The 20440-nt window shown below is 35.5% G+C and overlaps 1 non-coding gene across 1 annotated transcript; it reads left to right on the forward strand.

Moving 5' to 3' along the window:
- The first annotated feature begins 4089 nt into the window (after positions 1–4089).
- Positions 4090–4197, forward strand: LOC118610149. Its single transcript, XR_004953807.1, has one exon. It is a non-coding gene; the product is annotated as a U6 spliceosomal RNA (small nuclear RNA).
- The last annotated feature ends 16243 nt before the right edge of the window (positions 4198–20440 follow it).

Below are 20440 nucleotides of genomic sequence, written 5' to 3' on the forward strand. Positions count from 1 at the left end.
CTAGTTGTCCAGGAAAGAAAATAAACATATAAGATAAATTTGCTATGTACAAACTCACCAAATGCCCAATAGGTAAGAAGAGTATTTCTGGATTGATATATTTATTTACTTATATCTCATCGTATTCAACTCCTTGAGGCAACTTAAAAAGATAAGGGAATGAAGTTAGTAGTGAAGGGAATGAGCAAATGGAAAACAAGATCACAAAAGGATTAAATTAGTACCTATAACTGCAGGCAAAGGTTGCACATCTACCTTTAATTGTCCAGGTTTAAGAGCAAAGAGGGAATACATATTAGCTCAATATTCAGTGTCCATGAAGACAAACAAGCTGATGCAAGAAGAGCACTATTCTTTTTTTTTCCGCTTAACCAATGCAAGCTTTTTTTTTTAATGCAGTCTTTTTTAACAGTCATCTGTTTTCTTTTTCTTTTTTTTATGCAATTCTATAATATGTTATCTGTATATTGCATTGTGTGTTTCCCCAAATTCAAGTTTCCCTTAGTCATATAATTGACCCCTTTACTGTCTTCTACCTCCCTTACCCCCCTTTCCCTCTGATAACCACCGTACTGTTTTCTATCTTTGAGTTTTTGTTATTTGTCTTGTTTGTTCATTTCTTGCTTTCAGTTTCATATCCCATAGATGAGTGAAATCTTATGGTTCTTGACTTTTCCTGTCTGACTTATTTTGCTTAGCATGAGATTCTCAAGATTTATCTCTTTTGGCAGATGGCAGAATGTCATCTTTTCTTATGGCTGAGTAGTATTCCATTGTATATAAGTAGCGCTATTCTCAATGATGAGACATGTGACACACCCTGTGCTGATCAATTTTTTTTAACAATATGCCTTTGCTATATCCACTGTCAAAAAGCCTTGAATCACAGGAGGGGATGTCAGGAAGACACTCCGACCTCAGGCAAAATGCCCGGGAATACCAAGCATGTGATTTGCTGGCATTCCATACTTTTTCCTTATCAAAGCCTTGTACATAGTTTCCCTGTTTTCCCTCAACTGGTATGTTCCATGATGGTTGTTAACCTAATATATCCCCATTGGCTGGTACAGTATGGCAGTAACAAATATTTGAGAACAAAAGAATAAATGAATAAATGAAGAGGTTAAAGTAAGAGGATAAAGACATTTTAGGACCTGGGCTAAGATATTGTGTTTATTGGAGCTGGAATGAGTGACTCAGGAAAGGTCAGCTAGCTATAAGTTTGGGACAATGATGGGTATATTTACAAGCTACAAAGACTAGGAATATATTGAATAAACAATCACATGGCTTTCTGCACTATAATACAAGCCTAGCCAGCTGGAGGGAAGCTTGGGTTCTAAAAGTCAGTATATTGATATGGCAGATTTTAATGAAAGAAGTAAATTTACTAAGCATTGTTCTTAAATTCTGTAAGTCTTGGGCACACTAATGTGTTTCAGTTGCCGAGTGCTACCTACTCCCAGAAATAGTTCCTTTGGGCTTAGGATGGGTATCTGAACCCTAACCGACTTTTGCCTTCTGCCTAGCTTAAATTTTTATCACTTTTATTTACTATTCATTTATTGAGAGCCTACTTTTTATAGCAAACATTTTCTGCATATCTGGGATAAACTGAAAAATAGATCCACATCCTGCCCTCACATAGCTTGAGTCCCTAGAGTAATGGGCAAATAAAGTTGAAAATTTGAAATTTTGTTGTAGCTTATTGGGTAATTTGGGGGGAAAACCCAATAGCCTTCTAGCCAGTTGCCAATCTACAAGCCTGACTATTCAGTTTCTACTTCAAGCTGCTAACTTAAACTAGAGTTTACTTGCCTCAGGGTCAGCCTGTCTTGTCAAGCTCTCAGGTATTCACCCTAAGAACCAGCTCTCTGGGCCAGTGTGTTAGCAGTCTGAGGATCATGTCAGGCATTCAAACCATGGTCCTACTCTAGTGTCTTTCCCTATCCTCCTGGCCTGATCTCTATTATTGCTACTAGGAAGACAGAATAAATTCACAACTGACAAAATGATTTAATCTCTCTTATCTGAAGTCTGTAAATAGGAATAATATACCTTCCTCTAAAGGTTTCTATGAAGGTCAAAGAAGATGAGATATTATTCTATGATAGTGCCTGGCATAGCGGCTCCTGATTTCTTTCTCAGTTCTTGTGAACATAACTATCCCCAGTAAGCTCTGCCTGAAGGAAGGAAGCAGAAGCCTAGGAAAACTAAAAAAGAGTTCACTGAATTTATAAATTGGGGTAATTCTGCTGGAGAGTACCCTTAAGTAAGTTATTACAGGTGTGATATATTAGTAATGTTCGGGACAGAGTGACCTATCTTTTGGAAAATGTGGACAACAATATAGTTTTCATAATCACTTTTGCTTACTCTCTTGTATTCATTTCACACTTCAAGATACAGTGACTTAAATTCTATATAGGAATAAATTTACAATAGCTAAGAACCACTATGACTATTAATTGCTTTGAATTTAAATCTACAGGATACTTGTTAACCTATCTCTGCATAGCACCCATGTGAAATATTTAGCAATTAAATATAAAATTACAAGAAAAAAAAGCTTTTCCAGAAAAGAGGAAAAGATAATTTCTCTCATTTTTTCTTTATATATATTTTCGAATAGTGCCGAAGTTTAGGGTGCCATTGTACTATTTAACTGTTGATTTGCATTTGAAATCCTCCAAATAGTGTAGTCTGAAGTGGCAATTTAGTTATATTATTATTCAGTCAATCCCCCACACTTGCTGTTCCTGAGGCTACGAGTCTTTATTAAGGTTATAAAATGCTTCAACCTTCATAAAAGGCACAGTGACTTCCCTTGAGGTCCGAAGCATTAATGATGAGGTGAAATGCAAAATCATTATCTGCGGGCAGAATCTCTCCTACCATGAAAGCTATTCAAATCATCTGATTGAAAGGCAAACCTATCCAAAAGCTAATAAAGAATCCTCCCTGGCAGTTGAAATATTGGGCAAATTGCTTTTCAGCCTGCGATAGGATGTTAACTGGGTGGCAGCCAAATGATGCTGCTGGTTCACTACATTCCACCCCTGTATGCTGGGTAATTGATGGTCTTTGGGTACAGAGGTCAAAAGTTGTTGGTGAGTTTGCAAAAGAGAAACTTCACAGTGGAAAAGAGCAAGTGGTGAGTGTTTATTTCTTGCCATTATTTCAGTACCAGATGCTCTAAGAGGAAAGCCATGCTTCATTCAGAGTTAGTGTCATATTTGCATTCAACTGTTTATGAAAACTTGTAAGTGCATCAGTAGAAAATTAACTGCTGACACATAAGAAAATGTCACTTCTGTGAAAAAGAAGTTTTCCCTTCTTCCCTTCTAAGACAAAGCGTTATGCACTTATATATGTAATACTCATATATGGTGACAAATACATGTCTAGCAAAACAAATTTAGTCTTCATCTTAGATTTGAAGACTGTATTAAAAAGAAGCTCAAGTATTTGACAGCTAGAAAGTCCATCTTGACCAGTCTTTACCCTACTACATTTAAATGTGTAAATTTACTCATTGTTTACATGATGGAGGAAAATATTTATCTATGAATACATGAAAATTCCAATTCCTTATTGTAACTTAGCATATTTATGTGGTAGGTGTTCTCTGGCTTCTATTGCATGGCATGATAATTTAATATATATACTATCAGAAAGACAAAGAATGTCCTAGTTAAAAGGGATCTAAAAAATCAAGTTTATGGGATCCCATCTAGTTCATGAGTCCACAGAGGAGGACCACTAATTCATAAAGGAGGAAATATAGGTCGATAACAATTTTCAATATTACATAAAACTTTCTGGAAATCATATATTTACTGGTTGGTGTGGAGACCAGCTGTATTTGCTTTTATCCAACTCAGGGTATAAGTAACACTATTATCTGTGTCCTCAGCACTATTCAGAAGCTCTGGTTGGTAGTAAAGTAACTTATAGGAAGTACGTAGAATCTGAGTTTTCTATTCAGGCTATAGTATTCAATGTAATCCTTAATGACTATGCAGTTCCCGATACTGTTGAAGCATTTTCTCATACAAACTAGGCATTAAAGCCTAAGAAACAGCACTGGTGCTTGCTTTATCATCACACATATTAAAACTGGAATGATACAAAGAAGATTAGCATGGTCCCCTGAGTGAGGATGACAAGAAAATTCATGAAGCATTTCACCTTTTTAAAAGAAAGACTATTTTTGTACTAGAAGTTGCTAACTTGTAATATGGAATTTTCCTTACTGTCCTATAAGTCACTTGGACATTGGTCACGTGTAAGAAATTTAAACTTTAATAACTGTGACAGCTGCGTTGAAAAATACTTGTACTGAAATTAACTTGTCTTCATTTACTTTTAATTTTTAAATGTTTGTTAAAAGAGACTTTTCTTTTTAGGAGGGTGAGGCAGAGGGTAGGTGATTTCTTTTGTGAGTATAAAATAAATGAACACATATTGGATGCAAAAAACAAAATAGCACCGGATTGAGACTCTGGAGGCCTGGCTTCTGGTAATGACTCAGTCAATGTCTATGACAACTTTAAAAAATTGCTTTATTTATGTAAGTTTTTAATTTCTAGTCCCACCAGATAATCCTTAAGGCCTCTTCTAGGTTTTAACTTCAATAATGAAGCTACTTTCTTTGCTGCTGAATGTGCTTATCATTTACAAGAAAGCCAATCAGGAGACCGTGACCTTGGAGTTTTTTATGCTGGCACTTCAGACATATTGAAATTAGGAGGTCTTCTTCTTAAAGACTCAGCAATCTTACTTTTGGGGAATGAGTATTTTTAAGGGAATAAGTGAAGAAATTCTAATAAGGAGACTTTTAAGGGAAACTTACCTCAGACCTAATTAGACTATCATACCCTATCCATAGCCTCAAGAATAGAGTTAACCATAGACTGGGAAGGATTTGGGTAATACCTTCTAGCTATTCCCTGTGGGGAATGTTTGAACTCTGGTTTCTCGTGAAAAAGAGAGGTGGATAGAGTAGCTGAGGAACTAGTCTTGCTTAAGTCAGTTTTCCTCAATATTTCCTACCTAATAATAGAGAAAAAAAACAAAGACTAAACTACACATGAACTACACATTCAATGTACCTGAAGATAGAGTATGGCTTAATTTTAAAATAATCGTAGGCAAATAAATTTAAAAAAAGAAGGGGAAATATCACCAATGACAGCAAAAGATCTCTTATGTCCCCACTATGTCACAAGACTTTGACTCCAAGCATAGAAAAAAGGTACAGGGGAAAAAAACAAGAAGAGAACTAAGTGACCTGAGCAAAGTTGAGCCAAAACACTGCCAGAAAGATTACATCCACTCTAAGTCAGAAAATACTACCCGTATGTCTTTGTAGATCAGAGCATGGATGGTAGAGAAGTAGTTTACAAGTACATACCACTAGAAATTGTAGAGCTTAGAGCTTCTGAGGAAGAAAAAGGGGAAAAGTAAGGGAGAAGCACCTCTGGAGATTAGGTGGTGAGAGCAAAAGCAAAAGGAGAAAGACACCTGTTCCTCCCTCAACTGCACACACACGAACAAGATAAAAGATCACTAAAGAATCTAGACTTCGATACATTAACAGAAGAATATGCATTGTAACTATTGATATTGTAAACCACCTCAAATCCACAGAATGAACAGAAGAAAACTGAATAAACTAGTAACAGTTACTGTACCATATAAGAAAATGAGTCAGCACATCTTAACTGACAGCTTTTTCCCCTCAAGAACATAAAGCAGAAGAAAATTCTAAGACCAGGCTCCAAACTGAATTAAATATTCTCAAATGTTCATTTGAGAATACGAAAAAACACTTTGAATCAGAACAGAAATAGCCTCCAAACAAACAAAAATCAGAAAGCTGTAGAGCTGACTGTACTCAGGAAAGCAATAGAAAAAAAACCACAAAATTATTTCTCACATGAAGACTGTTTAAGAGAGGTAGGAAAATAACAAAGAAAATGAAAATGAGGTAAGAAAAGAAGTAAAAGAGGTCAAAGTAGTGGAAATGGAAGGCACACAAAACAAGATTAGTATAGATATCATCAGAGTCCTTACAAAAGAAAATCAAAAATAGGATAAATATTTAAAAGTATAATCAAACAAAATTTTCCAGAAATAAAGAATACCTGAATCAGCATATTGAAAAGTTCCACTAGGGACCTGGGAAAATTAACTCAAAATGATCATCTCCAAGTTTCACCGTAGTAAAATAGTAAAATTGTTAGACTTCAAAAAAACAAAAACAAAACCTCTCAAAGCTTCAGGCAAAAAATGAAATAATTTATAAGAACATTAGACTTATTTTAAAAATCCACAAGGAAAAATGGTACAATAAGGATCAAAGGAGAATACAGGGATGTTATATTTTGTATAAAAGCATAAATAAAGCAACTAAATATGAGTAGAGAAGTGAGAGAAATAGACAGTAAAATAAGCTTTTTGATTGCTGTATGGGCGATAGGTAGAATTTAAAGAATACCATTAAAAATTAACAAATCTAGAAGTAAAATTATAAAATTAAACTCCACACTGAATTTCGACCCAAAACTGTTTTCTAAATAAAACATAAAAGAAAAGGTGCCTTTTTTTATTAGCATGAAAATGTATTTCTCCCCAATTATAATTTTTAATTAGAGAAAAAAATACACATCTTTAAAGAAATAAACATAGGAAGTATAACCTAATATAGATAATTATAAAAATATTGTGACATAATTGAAACCAACAGAATTGAGACATAGTAATCATATCAATAAATGTAAATTAACTTGTTAAAAGAATGTGATTTTCGCTTTGTTTTACAAAGTAATACCCAGCCATATACTGTATACAAGGGACGTAATTGAAACAAAGTGTTTCAGAAAAACAAACAAAATAGACAAAGGTGACTGGGCTCATGAAAACAGTAAGAAAGGAGGGATTTGAACTTGATGGCAAATAAAGCAGTATTCAAGCCCAGGAACAATAGAATTAATAAGATGGATACTTTTTTATGCTGAATGTCATGGTTCAAAATGATATGAAATTTATGAATATATAGGAACAATATAATATAGCTGCCACTTTATGAAGTAAAAACTGTAGAACATAGAAACACCATAGTAATAGGAGACTTTAATATACCAATCTCAGATCAAGAAACATTAAGTGGACAAATCAAAAATAATTAAGGAGCCAGAAGACCCAGACAACATATAATCAATAAAATAGATGTTATCATTATAAAACAAATTTTAGACCCTGGTAATAGAAAATGCACTCCCTTTTCAGGTGCGTATGGAACATTTATAAAATTTTCATACTCTAGTTCACAAGGAACACATCAAAATGTCTTATGTCATAGAAATACTGCCAATAATACTCTGATTACAGTGCAGTATAACTAGAAGTTATTAACAAATCAAAAAATTAAAAGTCCCTTCCACCAGGAAACATTTTAAAAACCTTCTATTTGATAAATCTTAAGTAAAACAGGGAAATGCAGTTTGAAACTACAGGTTTCAATCAAATACCAAAAGCACTATATGTAAGAACTTTTGAAGTATACTTGTAGCAGAGGTCAGAAGAAAATTAATAATACAAAGTCACCCGTAAAAGTGACAGAATGAAAACAAATTAAATACCTGACTCAAAAAAAAAAAAAAAAAAAAAAAAAAAAAAACAGGAAAAGACAAGCAAAAGAAAGCTTAAGAAAGGAAATAAGAAAAACAAGTTAACAAGGTAGATTATTACAGAAAAAGAAAAGATTTGAATGTTTGTGTATCATGTGTGTTTTTGTGCAAGTGCGTGTGTATGGGCAGATGGGTGTGAGGGATGTTTCAATGAGAAGGTAACTGTGTATTCTTTCAGATTTGAGGAATTCTATGGGAAACACAGGTATCACTAGTGTAGAAAAAATCCTACACACATATATGTATAGGATTTTTTTCTGTAATTTGCTGTTTTACAATTTGAAATTGGGAACACATAATTTTCATATACGAACTGTGATTGCTTTTACTGAAATGATAAGTGAGCGCTAACACTGTACAAAGCCCCAGCAGAGAGCTGTGTTTATCTCTGTAGAGGTGATGATATGATTAAAGGAATCTATAATGTATAATATCTGAGCCAGCTACAGTGCTGATGGCATTAGGAAAACAATGGACATTACTCTTAAACAAATGACATGACAGATATAATAAATGCTGGATTTCTTCAGTTATGTTTGGGTTTTAGAATTATATTCTTAGAACTTTCTTAATTCCCATTATTACTGAAATTCTTCCAGGAAGGAAAAAATCACTTCAGTATAGTGAGTGTGAAACACTTTAGCCTCATGACCCTTTTTCCATGAAGTACTCTCACGAAATGCTTTATTATTAAAAACAATTGCATCTTAGCTAAACAAACATTTTGATTGGATGAGTTAAAAAAGATAACATTATCTTATAGAATATTTCTACAACACGAAACTGAGAACAGTTGCTCTGAGGGTTGAGATTTTATCTTACACACCAGGGCATGAATATTCTGTGCTTTCAGAATGTCTATTGACTAAATATATCAGAGTGAACAATTGTTGATTTTTAACAATTCAGTTTTTCTTTCTTTAGACACATTACAGTTTGTCAATTCCTTTCATTGTTTATATCTCCATAAAATTTCAACCGCATGAACAAAGGAATTTGCTAGCTCTATATGACTAGGCCTAAATTATTTTTCCTAGCCCCCCCCAAAAAAATAGTTTAATTAATTCATAAACTTTTTTCATTTAAAACTAATTTATCCTGTCTTTGATGCTCACCATAAATTGTAGCCATGCTTCATTTTAATATATTCTATTACTATTTGGTGCCTCAGAAGATTTAAAGGATGCCAATTTCCTGTACAATTTATCAGAAAATATTCAGCAATGCTGTTTAGAGCAAACATATAAAAATATAACTTACAAAAGATTTATCACATTGCTTTCGTTTTTGTAAGTTTCCAGACCCACTAACCTAGTTCTTTCTTGCCTGCTTTTGACAAGAGTAAGTTTAATATTAAATATTAACTCCCCTTCCCATAAAAATACATGAGATACATTTGTTATAAAATTATTTAGGGATTTTCATACTCTACTGCATTGCTTATATAAGGATCATTTATCCTTATTTGATTTGATTGGCTTTCCTCATAAATTTTATTTAGTAGCCCTGTCACCCATCCCTGCCAAAAAAATAATAATAATAATAATAATAAGCAGTCTCCATCTTGAGTGGGGAAGTGAAGTCTCTGCTTTCCTTTAGCACCTCCCTATTTATTTCTCAAGAAAAAGTGATCTAATTAATCTGATCAATTAAATTCCAAAATACTAGCTTGTCTGTTCACAGTCAGGTGTTAGGTTCCTATGTGTTTAAAGGCCGTTCCCTGCTGTAATGTTTAATTTTAAGTGTCAATTTGGCTAAACTACAGTGCTGCATTGTCTGGTCAAACACCAGCCTAGATGTTGTTGTAAGACATTTTTTAGGTTTCATTAACATTTGAATTAGGAGAATTTGAGTAAAGTAGATTACCCTTGACAATGCGAGTGGGTCTCAATCAGTTGAACTAAACCTTAAGAAGAAAGACTCAGGTTTCCAGAAGAAGAATTCACATCAAGATGTGACATCAACTTTACCTGAATCTCCAGCTTGCTGGGCCCAGATTTCAGACCTGCCAGCCCGCGTGATCCTGTGAGCCAATTCTTTAAAATCTCTCCCCCTTCCCCTCCTGCTCTCCCTCCCTGCCTCCCTCACATTTGGTTCTGAACTCCCGTGACTATACCTGCTAATGGATCTCTCCCATCTCTTTTCTCTTGCTGATTGGCCAGCTGAGGAGGCTGACCACATAGAAACAGGCTATGGGCTCTGACCCAGCCCAGGGAGGCCCACATTGAATCTTACAGTTACCTGGCTAAAACAAAGTGCTCCTCTCCTGATGTGTACATCTCCCTTGGGGACTCTAAGGTTAAGAGGGCAGGATAAGCCACAGGACTTCTTGAATGAGGTCAAGTATCATCTAGTAGAACCCTAAATTCTACCTGATCTGCAAACATATTCTAATTAGTAAATTTGTTGGGGTTTGGGAGAGAGCAGCTGTATTTATATTGCCTGAAGCTATCTAAGTCTCGTTCTATCACAAGGTGGAATCTCTATGGTCAAAAGACACGGAAAAGAGAGACACAAAATCTCATCTGTCCTCTCTTCTGTGACTAGCACTGAGTCACTTGTTTTATCATATTAAAACTATTAACCATAACCCTGTGAGGTGGCTTTGTTATGAGAACACTTGAGTCACATAGCCCCTAAATGCAGCTGTTACCCCTACAGGACCGTCTTCCTCACAGTTTTTCTGCTGTCCACAGTGATAGAGGTCACACAGACCCACATCAGAACTGACTACTGGCCTTAAACTGTAAGTCTCTATAGGTATTTGGATTATATTCTTATAAAAAGTTATATTTTTCAAAACACCTAATTCGTTAAGTGTCCACTAAAATCCATGTTTCTCTTCTTTCAAAATCAAGTTGGGCCAAGATTCAACTGTCTTACCAGAAACATATCAGCCTTCTTTGCAACTAGGTATTGTCATGTAACTGAATTCTTGCCTGCCCCACACAAAAATTTTTTAATATTTTACTATAAGTACTTTTTTCTTTATTCCTACTGGCTGAGATGACTAGAGCATGGCCACTCAGGAAGTCATTGTTGACAATGGCAGAGCCACTGTCTTCTGAGTCTGTGAATCATGGCATATAGGGAGATGCCCACTGTCTAGAAATACAACCCTAGGCTGTTACATGAGTGAGAAATAGATCTTTTTATTTTTTAAGCCACTAAATTGATGTTTGGTCTCTTGCAGCAGCAAAATAGCATATATAGTCTGTCCTAACCAAGGAGCTCTCTGCTTATATTTTTAGTTAATTAATATATAATATTATATTATGTAAAAATATGGTGCTCTGTAAATAAATTTGTTTCACTGGTGAACTTATCCTGATGATTCAGTTGATATCTTTGTGCAGGACCAATATTAACCATCAAATCAATACACTGAAAAAATTTCATCAAATTGGTTAGTGGTCAGTGTGTAGAAAAAGTAACTGGTAATTATTGACTCATTTTCCCTTTTGCTCTATTTTGAAAGTAGTATGTGGACGCCATGTCAGATCAGGTGTGTCCTCAATGTAGACAACAGGAGTGTTTTCATTCCTTTACTTTCCTACATTGTCACTATATCCAAAGTTTGTCTCAGACAAATTATATTGTTAGAAATGCTAATAACAAAGAAAAATGCAGACAAATATCTTCACCATTTGTTTGTGTAATACGTATTGTTGTCTCAACTTCTGTGATGTCTTTAAAAATGGCAGACCTTCATTACTGATCAGTTCGGCGAAGTCTTGCTGAAAACTTGGCATTGGGATATATAAGTTTTATAAGCACTTCTAACTTCCTAGGATATATGAGCTGTCATAGGCATTTCTATCTATGACTATGATAACGGTTGTTTTTATGGAATAATTATTACAGAAAGATGTTTTAAACTTACTGGTTTTTTTTTTCTTTCCAGCTTAATCTAGTGTCTCAATAATATACTTGAATTTGTTTTCATGATCTTGAAAAACGTGAAAACATATTAGGAAATGTCAGACTCCATCAGCTTGGCAGAATATAGATATTCCATGTGGCGAATGAACTTTAATATAGTTGGAGAGAAAAAAAAGGTGATCTGGCAAAATAGCAACACAGTAGTGAGTAATTTCATTCATCATATCTCACTTTTCCCCAAATACAAATTTTCCTCCTTGTTTATATATTCTACTTTTATCCTTCATGGCTCTGGAATTCTCAGCTGTGCAATACAAGTTATGAAAACATTCATTGCATCCTATCACTTTTTTAGCAAAAACCCATTGCGCCTGAAGGAAAAAATACAAATTTTCAACTTGGCCTGCAAAGGATATAATTAGGTGTATGCCTTCATAACTCCAAGCTGTGGTACTGTATGTTTTCATCATTCTTTAGACACAGTAGACTTTTCTTTTTTTTTCTTTTTCTTTTTTTTTTTTTTTTTGTTTTTTTATTTACTGCTTTGAGCATTTTCCCACCTGAAGGCCTTCTCACGTACTATTCTCTTTACAGAGATACTCTTTACTCTTCTCTGTGTCTCAGGTTAAATGACACTTCTTCATAAAGGCTTTCTCAACCTTCTAATAAGGTGCCCTGTTATAATTGAGCACTTAACAAAAATTGTAATTTACTTTTGTGTCTGATTATTAGTTTAATGTTTGTCAGTTCTCTGCAGTGAATACCTAATTGCTTTGCCTGCTCAGTGTACTCCCACATTTCCTGTGAGCAAAAGTACTTTTCTGAAAACGTACTCCCCCACTTCACCTATGTGATTTTTCCCAGAAATGTCTTTTCTCTGATATAATTACAATCTTACCCTGACTGTAGTTTACTGGTAGAGCGGTAGGCGCCTGATTCCATCTATGTACCTTCTTCTATTCATGGTTAATTGGAAAAGAATTAGATGTGAGAACAGAATTGAGAGGACTAGCAATATTGCGTGCCTAGTTCTAGTTGTTCCAGAAGCCAGGTTATAACACTGACTTTTTAGAAATGGGCTAATTTATGAGATACTTCAGTCTATGTGGTTTTTACTTAAGTTAGTTTGAGTCAGATTGCCATTATTGGCAATTAAGGTTGCTGATTATTAATATCTCCTTTAAGCTCCAAAAGTCATCCTTTATAGTGAGGATGCCCAATACTCCACTTGTGTCATTGTATGAAGGAGGCTATATTAAACTATAAAGGAACCACATATTAATAATCCTACTTCTTTGATTGCATCATTTCTCTGCAAACCTTTAATGTTTGCATGAAAGTTTATTGTTTCCTTTGTTCTGAAATCTGGAAAATGTCCAGACTGTGAAAGTTCCCTTAAGTACTGAATTTAACACTTGATTTAAAGCCAGCCACTCTAGATTTTTTTAACTACTTCTCTTCCTTTCTATTCTCCCAAAACGTAAACCCTTGTTTGAAAAACTTTCTTCTTAATAAATTTTCTTTTGCTGATTTCTCGCATTTTAAGCTTTCTAAGTTCTATTATATTAGGCGTGTGTGGAAAGGAATCCAGCTATCTGGCACTCTTTTCTGAGAATATCTTGCTAATGAAGGCTCCAGGGATCCAACTGAGCAATCCAACAATGTAGGCTCCCCGTCGCTCTCAAAATTCCCAACCTGGGACCAAGCTCTTCTTACCTCACCATATGCTTAGAATATTTCAGGGAGTAAAGTCAAGTTGGAACCATGTTTCCTACTGTTTTACCATGATTGTTTATAAAACAGATGCAGGCGATCCATCAATGCCAGGAGAAACTACGAGGAAACTGCTCTTATGACCATAGACACCAAAACTACAAGGAAACTGCTCTTAAAGTTTCCTCAGCCAGTCTTAAATGTGTGCTTAAAAAACCATGTATACCATTATTTTGACCCTTTGGAAAAAATATTAATATTTAAATATTTAGATAATTTGGAAGTAAATTATTTTTTTGGAAATAAAAGTTTGATAATCGGATGAGAGAAATAATAGTAATAATAACAATAATGACATGTGTCTAATATTTTGTAGTTTACAAAACACTTCCAGAGCCATTCACACATTTAATGTGTTCATCAGTTCACATGGGGTAACATTTTCGAGAGGAGGGAAATGAATTTAGTTAGGAGAAGTAATTGAATAAGTATTGCCAGATAAAATTAGAGCATCCAGTTAATTTTGAATTTCAAAGAAACAGCAATTTTCCTTTTCAGTTTAAATATGTTCCAAATATTACATGCTTACCTGAAATTAAATTTTCCTGAGTGTCCTATATTTGCTAAATCTGGGAGGTCTAGATAAAACTAAGGTCACACAGTTAGCAATTGGCAAAACAGGAAATCCTTAACAACCAGTGGAAAAGATAATGGTTAACATTAACTTTGAAAAGATTCTAGTGCACACTCAGATGGAATTATTGTCAGGACATTGCAAGAGACATAATTTCTTCACATCCTAAATGTCCAAGTGTGAAACTAGTTTAAATTGTCCATGGACGTGCACCGATTCTGATGAGCCTCTATGAAATATATAGGGTGTGTTGACACAGGTATGAATAAGAATTAACCAGGTAGATTTCTTCACTGGCTATACTCCACAGCCACCAATTACTGAGGGTTAATGACGTCTTTGTGTGAAATGTGTGCTCTTAGATATTTATGAAGAACTAGTCTAATGTTTTTAAAGAAAAACTGACCAATGGTTTTCAAGTCTCAGTTTGGACCCTATTAGTAAATAAACAGGGCTTTTAACAGGGCTTCATTGGTTTAATCTCCAGGACAGGTTCTTATAGATTCTACTCAGTAATACATATTTTTTCACCAATGGCAGCTTTCAGACTACTAAAGCAGATATGAGTAAAGAGACAAACAAATAAGAAACCTATAGCTTTTATCAATAGAAGTTTTATCAAAAATTTGTTTTCTTAATTTCAGTGTTAGCAATTAGAGAAATTCTAAAAAACAAAACAAACAAAATATGGCATTTCTTTCTATACGTGAAGTAACAATAGTTCTGGAATTCACACTATAACTAATATCAAGCTGGACAGAATGGGTCAGTAGTGGCTTGTATTACTTTACTATAATGGTAAGGCGTATGTCATAGGTTTGTACTTAGCAAACAGTTTTCTCTTTGCATTGAGCATATTCACATAACACCAAAAATAAGTGCCCAGTGCTAAAGTCAGGGCTATTGAGAATTCTGGAGAGTAGAACCTTTTCCATTAGTTGGCAGAGCTCAAAACACGGTACTCCCTGCAAGGAAGGAATCAGTTCGAATAATATATAATAAACTAGCATCACTTTATTATGCTTTAGACGTATCTATCATTTTATAGATTCACTTATAAATTTGAAGTAGCTTGCAAGTAACTTTCTTGGTGGATGCCTACAGTGTCGTGAGAAATGATAACATAGACATCTACTGTGGAATGAATGATACCATTGAAGATTCAGCAAGCCCCAATCTACATGAGTTTAAAGTGAGTAAGAAACTTTAAGAAGCCTAACACTTTACTACAATGCAACATTGAAAAGCATTAAGCCCCAGTGTGGTTTCCCAAGGCAGTGCTAGAAATTATGTTTTTATAAAACATAAACATATCTGGAAAGGATTAAATCATTTACATATAAGGAAATTGATTCTTATATGTGATGATGGAAAAGCAGAAGGGGGTTTCTTGAGCCCGAAGCTCGTGGATTCTGTCATGTGAGTGCTTTTTCTATTTTACTAGAACAGAGATATCAATAATTATGGTCATTTTTAGAATTAAGTTGCTATTTATTCTCCATAAATTATATGTAGTGCCCTATGAGAGAATAAATAACACATGCTTACCTCATGCTTAAAACTCTTTCCTCTAAGAATTGAGCTTATTACTATTCGATATGTAAATTCCTTAACCTATTTGAGTGGAGATCTCTCCCTTTGTTGACCAGATCTAATGGTAAGAAAGGTCTAATGGAATTGTACCACAGGTGGAGGTATGGCACGAGGGAGCAGATTATGAATAAACATTATCATAGGCTCTCTCATTTTTGACCCCAGAAATGGTACAAAACAGGTCAGAGTATTCCTACCATTTGCTGAAATCACTATTGAAGGCCATGGACACTGTGCTTATTCACCCCTAATCATAGGGGAGCAAGGCTAAGTGTACTTGGAGAAGTGAAGTGTCTGACCTTTAGACAAGATTGAATGTAAGCCAACACTAGACAAATACAGTCTGGACATTACATATGATACAGAGATATGATCTTGGAAAACACATTCACCAGTTTCTATTGCTTGTTTCCTCAGATGTTTGACTTGTTGCAATTACATAAACAAAATTCCTTCTAGTCTTGAGGAAAGGATCTCTAATTATGGTCACTAAAAAGTATTTTCTAATCAAATAAAATCTACTGGTATTGCTGACTGGCCACCCCGAAACCCAGTGAGCAGACAGCAAACCTGGGAAAATATGAACCCTGAAGTTAAGGTTTGGAGGTCCTTCTGGTCTTACCTCTTTACCAAACAGAGAAGATGAGAAAGAAAAAAGGAACTGTCATTAAACTCCGGGCCGGGGAAATATACATACAGGCCCTGACCCAATATGCAATGGCTTCTCAGCCTACAACAACTCTGAACATGCTGTTTATCCCTATGCACGAAAGACTAAAGGAGACAGAGATGCTCTTATCTAGGGTGGAAAATTCATGGGGAGCAGAAAATTCTTATCTCAAGAAGGAGCTTATTGGAGAAACTTTTAGAACAAAAGGGTAAGACATCTCTCCTTTGCCCAGATCCACTTAAACAGCTACTGCTGTGCTAAGCAGAGAAAAGGAACTGTCCATAAAGTGCAGAACCTTGCATTGTTGGGTGCTAATGTCTCTGGAAACAACTTTAAAGATTGCCAGTGTCTCTACTTCCCAACAAGATTTCTTTGATGAGATTTATGCAGATAATTGAAATATATATAGTTGTTGTTGTTGTTGTTGTTGTTTACCAGGAATGAATGACAGGTGGATTCATGAATGCTGGCTATATCTGACCAATTTGTAGGGCATATTTAACAGATGTCTACTTCTCTGAGGGGCTGAGAAATCTCACTGGAGAAACTTTCTCTGAACAGAAGAATCAAACAGAAAAGTTTGACCTAGTAGCATGATCCTGGTCATTAGAGGGTACATGTGCCTCTTGGATGTGAACTGAGGCTCATAGTACAACCTGAAAGGCAGGAATGGAGGATGGTGAGAAAACATATGGAAAGCTGTTTTTAGAAAGATCTTATTCAGAGAATAAGGTGACTCTCCACCAGTAAACCTCTAATAGAACATCACAGAAGAAGAGATAGTGAAATTTTCTTACTCTTGACCACAGAATATCAACCAGACTTGGTTCCATGGAGGCTCCAGTGTATTTTCTCTCCAAGCCTCATTTCAACCTGTAAAATAGTAATGATAGCAATGATAATACCAGTATGTTATATTCTAAAGGGTAATATGCTATGCATCATTAGTTGACATGTAATATTAAGAACAGAAAGAGAATTAGAGATTACCTATTCAATAGATGAAAACAAGGAAGGAATGAAGGAAGGAGGAAAGGAGAGAAAGAAGGAAACTAATAACTAGAATGAGTAACTTTTCTCAGATCATAAATGTTATTTGTAAAAATTCATCAGTAGAATTCAGTTTTCTTTACTCCCAGTTCAGTATTTTTCAAATATGTTTTCTAGCTTATGAGATCCACTGATATGGACAGTGAGATAGTATATACATGTTAAGTAATTTAAGCATCAGCTTTAGAAACAATTTTTCTCACTAAGAATCCGCACTGCAGAGAAGGTAGCTTGCATTATGTGAAAAAGTCTATATTCTAGAAGCAGCCTCTATATAAGGTATCTTGATCAACATCTCACATTATTTAAGTGAGACCAGTGAATGGAAGAAACTTTTTTTCTGTGAAATTAGTTATTTTGTAATTAGATTGGTAAATGATCAAAATAGTTGCTCACTGGTGGTAGTGAAATGTGTTTAAAGTATATGGATTGATCACAAATTTTAGAGTTGCTCCCCACCTTTGCAAAAATAGCATGCAAATCCAGTGAGATCAGTAGTCTTTATGTTAGAGATGGCACTTTGAAACATACAATCCTGCCTTTGGTTTAAGAGAATGAATAGCCGCCCAAATACGATGATGAGAGTAACAGAATTTTAGCTCTGGGAGGATGTCCCTGTGTGTCTTGAGTGGACCTTTCAGTCAGAGCATCAAAATGGAGCATAGGGGCTACAAGTTACAGAACGAGTGGAATGAATGGTTTCTGTCTGTTTACAGCAAAGCTATTTTTATTTTAAAATAAATGTCTATGAAGAAAAATTTGGTCTGTGACTGGTTTTCAAGGCACTGCTGATTGTAAGGTGGTAAAGAGCATCACGGGGCCTCAAATACGTTGGTGGCTCTTAATGTTTCCAAAAGCCCTAAGAGTTAGCCACAGCCAAATTAGCTTAAGTCCATTCCCAGCGCTTAGGAATTAAAACTTTTAGTGAATATTTGAAGCATGTTAGCTGAACAAGAGGAGAGAGAGATTCGGAGGAAGGGATTGAGTTTTGCTGCTACTTAATTCAGAGTCTGAAGGCAGTTTCCTACTTCCCAAGGTATGCATATATGCAGCACTTAGGCTGAAAAAGTTACCCTTTTTAAAAAAATAAACAGAATTAAAGATGGGACGTCTTAGAGATGTGACTGTGAAAAAGAGATGTTATTAAATGAGGCTATGGATTTGAGGAGATAACAGTAATGCTTTTTTGAAGCACTTTCGATAAGCTCCTTTTGGGGAGAAGAATGTCAACACCTGGAAAAGTGGCATTAAATAAATAATGTTGCCAAAAGCACATCAGGAGCTTAGATGCGCTATGAGCACAGATTCTCAGAGCTGAATTAATGAGGACATCTTGCATTAAATCATTTGACAACCTGGATGCTGTTTGTCATTGAAATGTAACTTAATATACATTTCATATGCTATAAAATGCTCACCTTCAGAATGAGGGTATACATTGTGAATATATATGTGCGTTTGGTTGTGTGTATTTTTCTCAGCTTAATTCTCTGTGGGGATGCACGCTGTCAGAAGGACCCTCCCTTAGATGTGTGAGCAGGGAGGGAGGACAATTAGAGGGCTTCTGCATGTGGCACCTGAGATCTGCTAAAGAATTCCTGCTAATGGGGAAGGCTGTAGGGCTTCTCACGTGGAATATGGATATACTTTTACACATTCCTTCCCTTCTACCTGTCCATCTGTGCACTGTCATCTTCTTCATTCTTTAAATTTGTTATACCCTTCTCTAATTTCCTTTCAATAGTTACCTGTTTCTCACAGATGAAATCCAGGTACTTCACCTGGCAGTTCAGAAATCCAGGTACTTCACCTGGCAGTTCAGACCATGTTAAGTAGAGCCTACAGAAAGCCTTCTCTCTGAATAAGCTGAGGATTTTGATGTTTGCTGCAATCTTAAGTTTACTTGACTGTTCTTTTCCCAAGCCATTTCTCTTAGTTCTTCAAGGAAAAGAAAGAGGGAAATGATTTAAAAAACAAAACAAAACAAAACAAAAAAATCTTCCTATTCATAAGAAAAAACAGCTTGCCTACAAACTCTGTAGAGGCATTCATAAGAAATTTACATAATCAACATGAATTCCAAGTATCTGGGCACTCAGTTATATTCGATAAAAACAGTTTGCTCAGTATAAATTCACTTGGCTCTCCCACTTCCTATTTATGGTTAAGAAAAATCTCTTATTACCTTAAATGGAAAGAGAGTTTTTTAGGATTGGAACTTGTATCAGTGTGCCAATGAAGTGACAGTGTCATTAAATTTACATGTCAGACAGCGACGCTGTCACATGCCCCTCCTAAAATTATCAATTATTTAGGCTCGAGTTTTGCCAGTGGAATGGGAACCATCTAAAGAAAGCAGAGAGAAATGCCCCAGGAACAGAGGGAAAAGGGGTCTGAACAGACCCAAATGAGAAAGCGCCTGGCGCCATTCCCCTGTGGGCTGCGCCAGCCATCCCATCTGTGGCCGGGCGGGGGGAAAGCAGCATTACAAAAAAAAAAATCTGTACGCTGAAATATGCGCCTGTCAATGTTTCTTTATTCTTCTTTTTCTAGTTAAAGATGAATTACAACCTCAGACTAAGATGACGACATTGTTTTTCTTCCTCTGAGATGTTAAACTGGGGAACCAGTGCATTTGTGCAGGCTTGTTATGATGGGAGCAGCATGGGGGGCAGCGTGGCATCCCAAAATGAGTTTGGAAAGCAGAGGCAAAGAGAAATGAAAACTAACAAACAGCAAAATTTATCCTTTACTTTCCTAGAAAAGGGATTTCGATTGTCAAAATTGCTCACCTGGCCAGAGGTGTGCTGAAGAATGTACCCTGAGTTATTTCTTTCTGTCTTCATTTAATACATTCAATTTTTTTTTTTCTAGAATCCTGGATTGGTTTTATATCCCTATCCTCCAACCCACCACCTTCATCCTTATGAGACTTAGTAAACATCAGATACTCAGTATTCTTTCAGATTACAATGGTGGTATTTGGAGGAGGAAGACATGTCCACTCTCATTTCACCCCATTTCTCAGGCCCCTTGGTGTGGCATTCTTGGTGGCAAGATTTGGGAGAGCACAACTGAGTGATAGGTGTGACTTTTGCTTCAGAAAAGAGGGGTGAAGCCTGAGAAGAAACAAAGAGTTAGTAGTTTATGGAGACTTAATAGGATTTCTTTTTTCTTTTTGTTCAGTTCAGTTGACTAGGTTAG

This window comes from Rousettus aegyptiacus, unplaced genomic scaffold, assembly GCF_014176215.1.
Source record: "Rousettus aegyptiacus isolate mRouAeg1 unplaced genomic scaffold, mRouAeg1.p scaffold_m13_p_12, whole genome shotgun sequence".
NCBI lineage: Eukaryota > Metazoa > Chordata > Mammalia > Chiroptera > Pteropodidae > Rousettus > Rousettus aegyptiacus.